This window comes from Dipodomys merriami, unplaced genomic scaffold (genome assembly GCF_024711535.1).
Source record: "Dipodomys merriami isolate MVZ:Mamm:240054 unplaced genomic scaffold, mDipMer1.0.p SCAF_80, whole genome shotgun sequence".
Taxonomy (NCBI): domain Eukaryota; kingdom Metazoa; phylum Chordata; class Mammalia; order Rodentia; family Heteromyidae; genus Dipodomys; species Dipodomys merriami.
Window position 1 is genome coordinate 1,105,718 of NW_027206402.1, and position 10,604 is coordinate 1,116,321.

Here is a 10,604-nt window from a genome sequence, read left to right on the forward strand (position 1 = left end):
ACCCTAACCCTAACACTAAACCTAACTCTCAACCTAACCCTAACCCTCACACTCATCCTAAACCTCACCCTAACCCTAACATTACCCCTCTCCCTAACCATCACCCTAAACCTGACCCTAACACTCAACCTAACCCTACCCCTACCCCTCACCCTCAGTGTCACACTAACCCTAAACATAATGCTAACCCTCACCATAACCCTAATCCTACCCACAACCTAACCAGATCCCTCACCCTCACACAAACACTCATCTTCACCCTAACCCTCACCCTCACCCTAAACATCACCCAAACCCTAACCCTCACCCTAACCCTGACCCTCACTCTCAGCCTAACCCTAACCCTAACCCTATTCCTAATCCTAACACTCACCCTCACACTCACCCTAAACCTAACCCTAACACTCACCCTATACCTCACCCTCACCCTAACACTAACCCTAACACTAACCCTCACCTTAACCCTCACCCTAGACCTAATAATAACCCTAACCCTCATCCAAACACTAAACCTCACCCTAACACTTACCCTCACCATAACCTTAACCCTAAGCCTAAACCTAAACCTAACCCTCACCCTCAAACTCACCTTACCCCTAACTCTAACCCTAAACCTCACCCTAACCCTAACCCTAAACCTAACACTCAACCTAACACTAACCCTCACACTAACCCTAATCCTCATCCTCAAACTAAACCTCACCTTAACCCTCACCCTCACCCTAACTCTAATGCTACCCCTAACCCTCACCTTCACACTCACTCTCAACGTAACCCTTACCCTTACCCTAACCCTAACCCTCATCCTCAACCTAAACCTCACCCTAACCCTTACCCTCACCATAACCCGCAAACTAAACCTAACCCTAAACCTACTGCTCACCCTAACCCTCACCCTAAACATAACCCTAACCCTAACCCTAACGATCACCCTAACCCTAAACTTGACCCTCACCCTAACACTCACCCTAACCCTTACCCTCACACTAAACTTATCCCTGACCCTAACCCTAATCCTAACTCTCAGCAGAACACTCTCCCTCATCCTAACCCTCACCCGGACACTAAACATCACCCTAAAGCTAACCTTCACCCTAAACCTAACCCTCACCCTCACCCTAAACCTCACCATAATCCTAACCCTCACAGTAACCCTAACCCTAACCCTCACCCTACCCCTAACCCCTACCCTCATCCTAACTCTAACCTTCACCCTCACCCTCATCCTAACCCTAAACCTAACCCTAACACTCATCCTAAACCTAACGCTAAAGCTAATGCTAACCCTAAACCTCACACTCACCCTAACCCTCACAATAAACCTTACCATCACCCTAACCCTAACTCTCACACTAAACCTAAACTTCACCCTAACCCTAAGCCTACCCCTCCTCCTAACCCTCAACTTAAACCTAACCCTAAAGCTAATCCTCACCCTATCTTTAAACTTAACCCAAACCCTCACCCTAAACCTCACCCTCACCCTAAACTTAATGCTAACCCTAATCCTAACCCTCACCCTAACCCTCACCCTTACACTAACCCACACTCTAACTTTCACCCTAACCCTAACCGTAAACCTAACCTTCACCCTAACCCTCACCCTAACCATAACCCTCACACTCACCCTAACCCTCACCCTAAACATTAGACTTACCCTAACCCTACACCTAACCCTCAGACTAACCCTAACCTTAACCCTCAGCCTAACCCTTATGCTAACCCTAAATAAAATCCTAACCCTCACCCGAAACATAAACCTAACCCTAACCCACACACTAAGCTTAACCCTCACTCTAACTATAACCCTAACTCGAACCTTCACCCTCACCCTGACCCTCACCTCAGCCTGACCCTAACACTAACCCTATTCCTAATCCTAACTCTCAGCCTCACCCTCACCCTAACCATCACCCTAACCCTAACCCTCACCCTAACCCTAACCCTAACCATCAGGCTAAACCTAACCTCAGGTTAACTCTCACCCTCACCCTAATCCTCACACTAACCCTAACACTTACATAACTGAAACACTCACCCTCACTGTCACCCAAACCTCACACTCACCCTAGCCCTCACCCTAACTCTAACACTAATCCTAACCCTAACCCTCAACCGAACCTCACCCTAACCCTAAACCTAACCCTAATGCTGAAGCTCACCCTGACCCTCACCCTAAACCTAACCATAAACCTCACCCTAAACCTAACCCTCACCCTTAAGCTCACCCTATCCCTAACACTAACCCAACACCACACCCTCACTCTAATCCTCACCCTAACCCTTATCCTCACAATAAACTTAATCCTAACCCTCACACTAACCCTAATCCTCAACCTATCCCTAACCCTGACCCGAAACCTCACCCTAACCCTCACCCTAACCTTAACCCTCACCCTAACCATAACCCTCACCCTAAACCTAAAATTCACCCTAATCCTTACCCTCGCCCTAACTCGCAAAATAAGCCTAACGGTAAACCTACAGCTCACCCTAACCCTCACCTTAAGCATAACCCTAACCCTAACCATCACCCTAACCTTAACCCTCAACCTCACCCTAACCCTCACCCTAACACTTATCCTCACACTAACACTAATCCTAACCCTCACCCTAACTCTTACACTAACACTAATCCTTACCCTGTCACTAACCTAACCCTAACCCTCACCCTAACCCTCACCATAAACCTTACCCTCATCCTAACCCTAAAACTCACCCTCACCCTTAACCTCACCCTAAACCTTACCCTCACCCTAACCCGCAAACTAACCCTAACCCTAAACCTATGGCTCACCCTAACCCTCACACTCATCATAACCCTAAACCTAGCACTCACCCTAACCCTAAACCTCACCCTCACCCTAACCCTCACCCGAACACTTACCCTCACACTAACCCAATCCCTAACCCTAACCCTAATTCTCAACAGAACACAAACCCTCACCCTAACCGTCACCCTCACACTAAACATCACCCAACCCTAACCCTCATCGTAACCCTAACCCTACTCCTCACCCTAACCCTAACCCTCACCGTAACCCTAAATCTCACACTAACCCTAACCCTAAACCTTACCCTCACCCTCAAACTAACCCTAACCCTAATCCTCATCCTAACACTAACCTTGACCCTCAGCCTCACCCTAACCCTAACACCAACCCACACCCTCACCCTACACCTCAACCTATCTCTAACCCTAACACTTACTTAAATGAAAACCTCACCCTAACCCTCACCCTCACCCTTAACCTCACCCTCACCCTTGCCCTCACCCTAAAACTAACCCTAACCCTAAACCTAACCCTAACCCTCACCCTCACCTTAACCCTAACCCTAAACATAACCCTAACATTCATCCTAACCCTAACTCTAAACCTAATGCTAACCATAAACCACACAATCACCCTAACCTTCACCCTAACAATTACCGTCACCCTAACCCTAACCCTAAACCTAACACTAAACCTCACCCTGACCCTCACACTAAACCTAACCATAACACTAACCCTAACCCTAACACTTACCCTGACCCTAACCATCACCCTAAACCTAACACGAACCCTCACCTTAACCCTAACCCTCATCCTAAACATCAGCCTCACCCTCACCCTCACCCTAACCCTAACCCTAACCCTCATCCTAACCTTAAACCTAAACCTAATGATAACCCTAAGCCTCACCCTCACCCTAAAACTCACCCTAACCCTTACCCTCACCCTAACACTAACCCTAACCCTAACCCTCACACTAAACCTAAACCTCACCCTAAACCTAACTCTAATCCTCACACTAAACCTAACCCTCACCTTAAACCTAACACTACCCCTCAGCCTAACCCTCCACCTATTCCTAACTCTAACCCTATTCCTCACCTTATCCCTAACCTTAACCCTAACCCTCACCTTAACCCTCACCTTAAACCTAACCCTCACCCTCACCCTAACCCTAATGCTAATACTAACCCTCACCCTCCTCCTAACCCTCAGCCTCACCCTAACCCTCACTCTAACACTTACCCACACCCTAACCCACACCCGAAGCCTAACCCTAAACCTAACCTTCACCCAAACCCTCACGCTACCCCTAACCATAACCCTAAAACTCAACCTTACCCTAACCCCCAAGCTCACCGTAATCGTAACCCTAAACCTCACCCTAACCCTGTCCCTAAACCTAACGCTAACACTAAACCTCACCCTCACCCTAACACTAACCCTAACCCTGATCCAAAACCTCACCCTAAACCTCACCCTAACCCTAACCCTATCTCTCACCCTAATCCTAAGCCTAACCCTAACCCTCAACCTAACCCTAACCCTCATGCTCACGGTAACCCTAACCCTAACCCTCACCCTAACCCTAAACTTAACCTGAAAACTAACTCTCACCCTAACCCTACCCCTAAACCTTACCCTAACCCTAACCCTCACCTTCACCCTCACCCTAATCCAAAGCCTAACCCTAACCCTCAACCTAAACCTAACAATCACTCTCACAGTAACCCTAATCCTCACACGCACCCTAAGCCTTACCCTAATCCTAATCCTAACACTAAGCCTAACCCTCACCCTCACCCTAACCCTCACTGAAACCCTATATCTAACACTAACACTGAACCTAAAACTCACCCTCAGCCTCACCCAAACGCTAACTCTAAACCTAAACCTCACCATCACCCTATCCCTAACCGTAACCCTAACCCTAAAGGTCACCCTAACACTAACCCTAAACCTCACCCTCACCCTAGCCTTCATGCTAACCCTAATTCTAACACTAAACCTCGTCCTAACCCTCACCATAATCCTCACCCTCAACCTAACCCTCACCTTAAGCCTAACCCTAACATTAATCCTAACCTAAACCCTAACACTAAACCTCACCCTAACACTAACCCTAAACATCACCCTAACCCTAAACCTCACCCTAACACTAACCCTATACCTCATCCTCACCCTAGACCTCACCCTAATCCTAACCCGCATCCTCACCCTAAACCTCACACTAACCCTAACACTAATCCTAAATCTAACCCTAACCCTCACCCTCACCCTAACCCTAACCGTATCTCTCCCCCTAACCCTAACCCTAACCCTTACGGTTAACCTCACACTCAGCCTAACCCTCACCTTTATCCTTACCCTCACACCCAACCTAACCCTCACCCTAAGCCTAACCTTCACCCTATCCCTATCTCTACCCCTAAAACTCACCCTTACCCTAATCCTAACTCTAAACTTAACACTAACAATAACACTAACCCTAACCCTTACCATCACACTATCCTTAATCCTCACCCCCAACATCAGCCTCAGTCTAAACCTAAGCCTAACCCTAACCCTCATACTCAACCTCACCCTAACCCTAATCCTTAACCTAACCCTATCCCTAAACCTCAACCTAACCCTCACCCTCATCTTAACCCTAAGCCTAAACCTAACACTAAACTTCTCCTTAACCTTAACTCTAACCCTAAACCTCACCCTCACCCTAACCCTAACCCTAACCCTAACCCTAAACCTCACCCTAAAACTCACCATAACCTTAACACTCATCCTCATCCTCAACCTAAACTTAAATCTAACCCTAACCCAAACAATAACACTAACACTAACTATAACCATAACCATAACCATAACCCTCACCCGCAGCCTCACCCTAACCGCAAACTTCACCCTAACCATAACACTAACAATACCCCAAACCCTAACCCTAACCCTAACCGTAACCCTCACCCTAACCCTAACCCTAACCCTAACCCTAACCCTAACCCTAACCCTGCCCCTAAACCTAACTCTAACCCAAAACCTCACCCTAACCCTAACCCTAACCGTAACCCTAATCCTAAGCCTAACCCTAACCCTCAACCTAACCCTAACCCTCACGCTCACCGTAACCCTAACCATAACCCTCACCCTCACGCTAAACTTAACCAGAACCCTAAATCTAACCCTAACCCTACCCCTAAACTTTACCCTCACCCTCACACAAACCCTTACCCTAATCGTAATCCTAACATTAAGCCTAAACCTCACTCTCACCCTAAACCTCACCGTATCCCTAACTCTAACACTAACCCTAAGCCTAACCCTCACCCTCAGCCTCAACCTAACCCTAACTCTAACCCTAAACCTCAAACTCACCCTATCCCTAACACTAAACCTAAACCTAAACCTCACCCTAACCCTAAATCTAAATCTCACCGTCACCCTAGCCTTCACCCTAAACCTAATCCGAACCCTAACCCTAATCCTAAGCCTAACCCTAACCCTCAACCTAACCCTAACCCTCATCCTCACTGTAACCCTTACCCTAATCCTCACTCTAACCCTAAACTTAACCCGAACCCTAACTCTCACCCTAACCCTAAACCTAAACCTAACCCTAACAATAACCCTAACCCTCACACTCACCCACAGCCTAACCCTAAGCCTAACCATAACGCTAACCCTAAACCTCACACTCACCCTAACCCTAACCCTATTCCTAATCCTAACCCAAACCCTAAACCTCACCCTCACACTAACCCTCACCTTAAGCCTAACCCTAACATTAATCCTAACCCTAAACCTAACACTAAACCTCACCCTAACACTAACCTAACCATCACCCTAAAGCTAAGCCTCACCCTAACACTAACCATAACCCTCATCCTCACCCTAGACCTCACCATAATCCTAACCCTCATCCTCACCCTAAACCTCACACTAACCCTAACACTAATCCTCAATCTAACCCTCACCCTCACCCTAACCCAAACCCTATGCCTCTCCCTAACCCTAACAATAACCCTTAGCGTAACCCTCACCCTCAGCCTAAACCTCACCTTTACCCTTACCGTCACACCCACCCTAACCCTTACCGTCACCCTAACCTTAATCCGTACACCCACCATCACCCTCAGCCTCACCCTAAGACTAAGCCTAAACCTCACCCTAAGCCTCACACTCCCCCTCACCCTAACCCTAATCCTAAAACTAACCCTATCCCTAAACCTCAATCTAACCCTCACCCTCATCCTAAACCTAACCCTAAATCTCACCCTAACCCTCTCTTCAATCCTAACTCTAACCGTAAACCTCACACTCACAGTAGCCCTAACCCTAACCCTAACCCTAAAAATCACCCTAACCCTAACACTCATACTCACTTTCAACCTAACCTTAATTCTAACCCTAACCCTAAAAAAACACTAACACTAACCCTAACCCTAACCATAACCAAAACCCTCACCCTAACCCTAACCCTCACCCTCACCCTAACCCTCATAATAACCCTAAACCGAACCCTAACAATAATCCTAACCCTAACCCTCACCCTAACCATAATCCTCAACCTAACCATAACCCTCACCCTAACCCAAACCCTCACCCTAACACTAACCCTAATCCTAACACTAACCCTCACACTAACCCTAACCCTAAGCCTAACCCTAAACCTCAACCTAACCCTCAACCTCACCATAAACCTAACACTAACCCTAACACTCCCCCTCACCCTAACCCTCCCCCTAACCCTATAACTAACCCTAAACCTCACCCTCACAATAACCCTAACAATAACCCTAAACCTAAACCTCACACTAACCCTAACACTAACCCTGACCCCCACCCTCACACTAAGAGTAACTCTAACCCTAACCCTAACAATAACACTAACACTAACCCTTACCATCCCGCTAACACTAATCCTCACCCCCACCCTCACCCTCAGCCTAACCCTCAGCCTAAGCCTTACCCTCACCCTAACCCTCACACTTACCCTCACCTGAACCCTAATCCTAAACCTAACCCTATCCCTAAACCTCAAGCGAAACCTCATCCTCAACCTAACTCTAAACGTGAACCTCACCCTAACCATCCCCCTAACCCTAACTCTACCCCTAAACCTCACCCTCACTCTAACCCTAACCCTAACCCTAACCCTAAACCTCAATCTAAACCTCACCCTAAACCTTACCCTCACCTTAACCCTCAACCTAACCTTAACTCTAACCCTAACCCTAACAATAACACTAACCCTAACCCTAACCCTAACCAAAAACCTCACCCTCAGCCTCACCCTCACTGCAAAGTTAACCCTAACCATACCACTAACAATAACAATAACACAAACAATACCCCTAACCCTAACCCTCACCCTAACCCTAACACTAGCCCTAATCCTAAACCTCACCCTAACCCTGCCCCTAAACCTAACTCTATCCCTAAACCTCATCCTCACCCTAACCCTAACCCTAACCCTAATCCAAAAACTCACCTTAAACCTCACCCTAACCCTGACCCTAACCCTCACAATAATACTAAGCCTAACCCTAACCTCAATCTGACCCTAACCCTCATGCTCACCCTAACCCTAAACTTAACCTGAAACCTAACTCTCATCCTAACCCTACCCCTATCCCTTACCATAACCCTAACCTTCACCCTCACTGTCACCCTAATCCTAAGCCTAACCCTAACCCTCAACCTAAACCTAACAATCACGCTCACTGTAACCCTAACCCTCACACTCACCCTAAACCTTACCCTAAACCTAATCCTAACACTAAGCCTAACCCTCACCCTCACCGTAATCCTTACTGTGACCCTATTTCTAACACTAACACTAAACCTAACACTCACTCTCAGCCTCACCCTAACCCTAACAATAACCCTTAACCTCACCGTCACCCTATCAGTAACCTTAACCCTAACCCTAAACGTCACCCTAACCCTAAACCTAAACCTCAACCTCACCCTAGCCCTCACCCTAACCCTAAATCTAACCTTAACCCTCATCCTAACCCTCACCCTAAACCTCACCCTCACCCTAACCCTCATCTTAAGCCTAAACCTAACATTAATCCTAACCTTAACCCTAACACTAAACCTCACCATAACACTAACTCTAACCATCACCCTAACCCTAAACCTCACCCTAACACTAACCCTAAACCTCATCCTCACCCTAGACCTCACCATAATCCTAACCCTCATCCTCACCCTAAACCTCACGATAACCCTGACACTAATCCTCAATCTAACCCTCACCCTCACCCTAAACCTAAACCTATCCCTCACTCTAACCCTAACACTAACCCTTACCGTAACCATCACCCTCAGCCTAACCCTCACCTTTACCCTTATCCTCACAACCACCCTAACCCTCACCCTAAGCCTATCACTCACCCTAACCCTATATCTACCCCTAAACCTCACACTCACCCTATTCTTAACTCTAACCCTAACCCTAAAATTAACATTAACCCTGACCCTTACCATCAACCTAACCTTAATCCTCACACCCAACATCACCCTCAGCCTAACCCTAAGCCTCACCCTAACCCTCATACTCACCCTCACTCTAACCCTAATCCTAAACCTAACCCTATGCCTAAACCTCAACCTAACCCATACCCTCATCCTAACCCAAACCCTAAACCTAACCCTAACCTTCCCCTCAACCTTAACTCTAACCCTAAACCTCACCCTCACCCTAACTCTAACCCTAACCCTAACCCTAAACCTCACCCTACAACTCACTCTAACCCTAACACTCACCCTCACCCTCACCCTCAATCTAAATTTAACTCTAAACCTAACCCTAACAATAACATTAACCCTAACCCTAACCCTAACCATAACCATGACCATAACCCTCACCCTCAGCCTCACCCTAACCGCAAACTTCACCCTAACCATAACACTAACAATAACCCTAACCCTAACCCTAACCCTAACACTCACCCTAACCTTAACACTAACCCTAACCCTAAACCTCACCCTAACCCTGCCCCTAAACCTAACTCTAACCCAAAACCTCACCCTAAACCTCACCCTAACCTTAAACCTAACCCTCAACCTAATCCTAAACCAAACCCTAACCCTCAACCTAACCCTAACCCTCACGCTCACCATAACCCTAACCCTAAACATCACCCTAACCCTAAGTTTAACCCGAACCCTAAATCTCAAACTAACCCTATCCCTAAAACTTACCTTATCCCTAACCCTCATCCTCACCCTCACCCTCACCCTCATGCTAACCCTTACCCTAATCCTAATACTAACACTAACCCTAACCCTCACTTTCACCCTAACCCTCACCGTAAACCTAACTCTAACACTAACCCTAACCCTAATCCTCACCCTGAGCCTCAACCTAACCTTAACTCTAACCCTAAACCTCACCCTCACCCTAGCCCTCACCCTAAACCTAATCCAATCCCTAATCCTCATCCTAACCCTCACCCTAACCCTAACCCTAACCCTCAACCTAAAACTAACCCTCACCCTTACTGTAACCCTTACCCTAATCCTCACTCTAAACCTAAACTTAAACCAAAACCTAACTCTCACCTAACCCTAACCCTAACCCTCACTCTAACAATAACCCTCACCCTCACCCTCAGCCTAACCCTAAGCCTAACACTAACGCTAACCCTAAACCACACACTCACCCTAACCCTAACCCTATTCCTAATCCAAACCCTAACCCTAAAACTCACACTCACCCTAACCCTCACCTTAAGTGTAACCCTCACATTAATCCTAACCCTAAACGTAACACTTAACCTAACCCTAACACTAATCCTAAACCTCATCCTCACCCTAGACCTCACC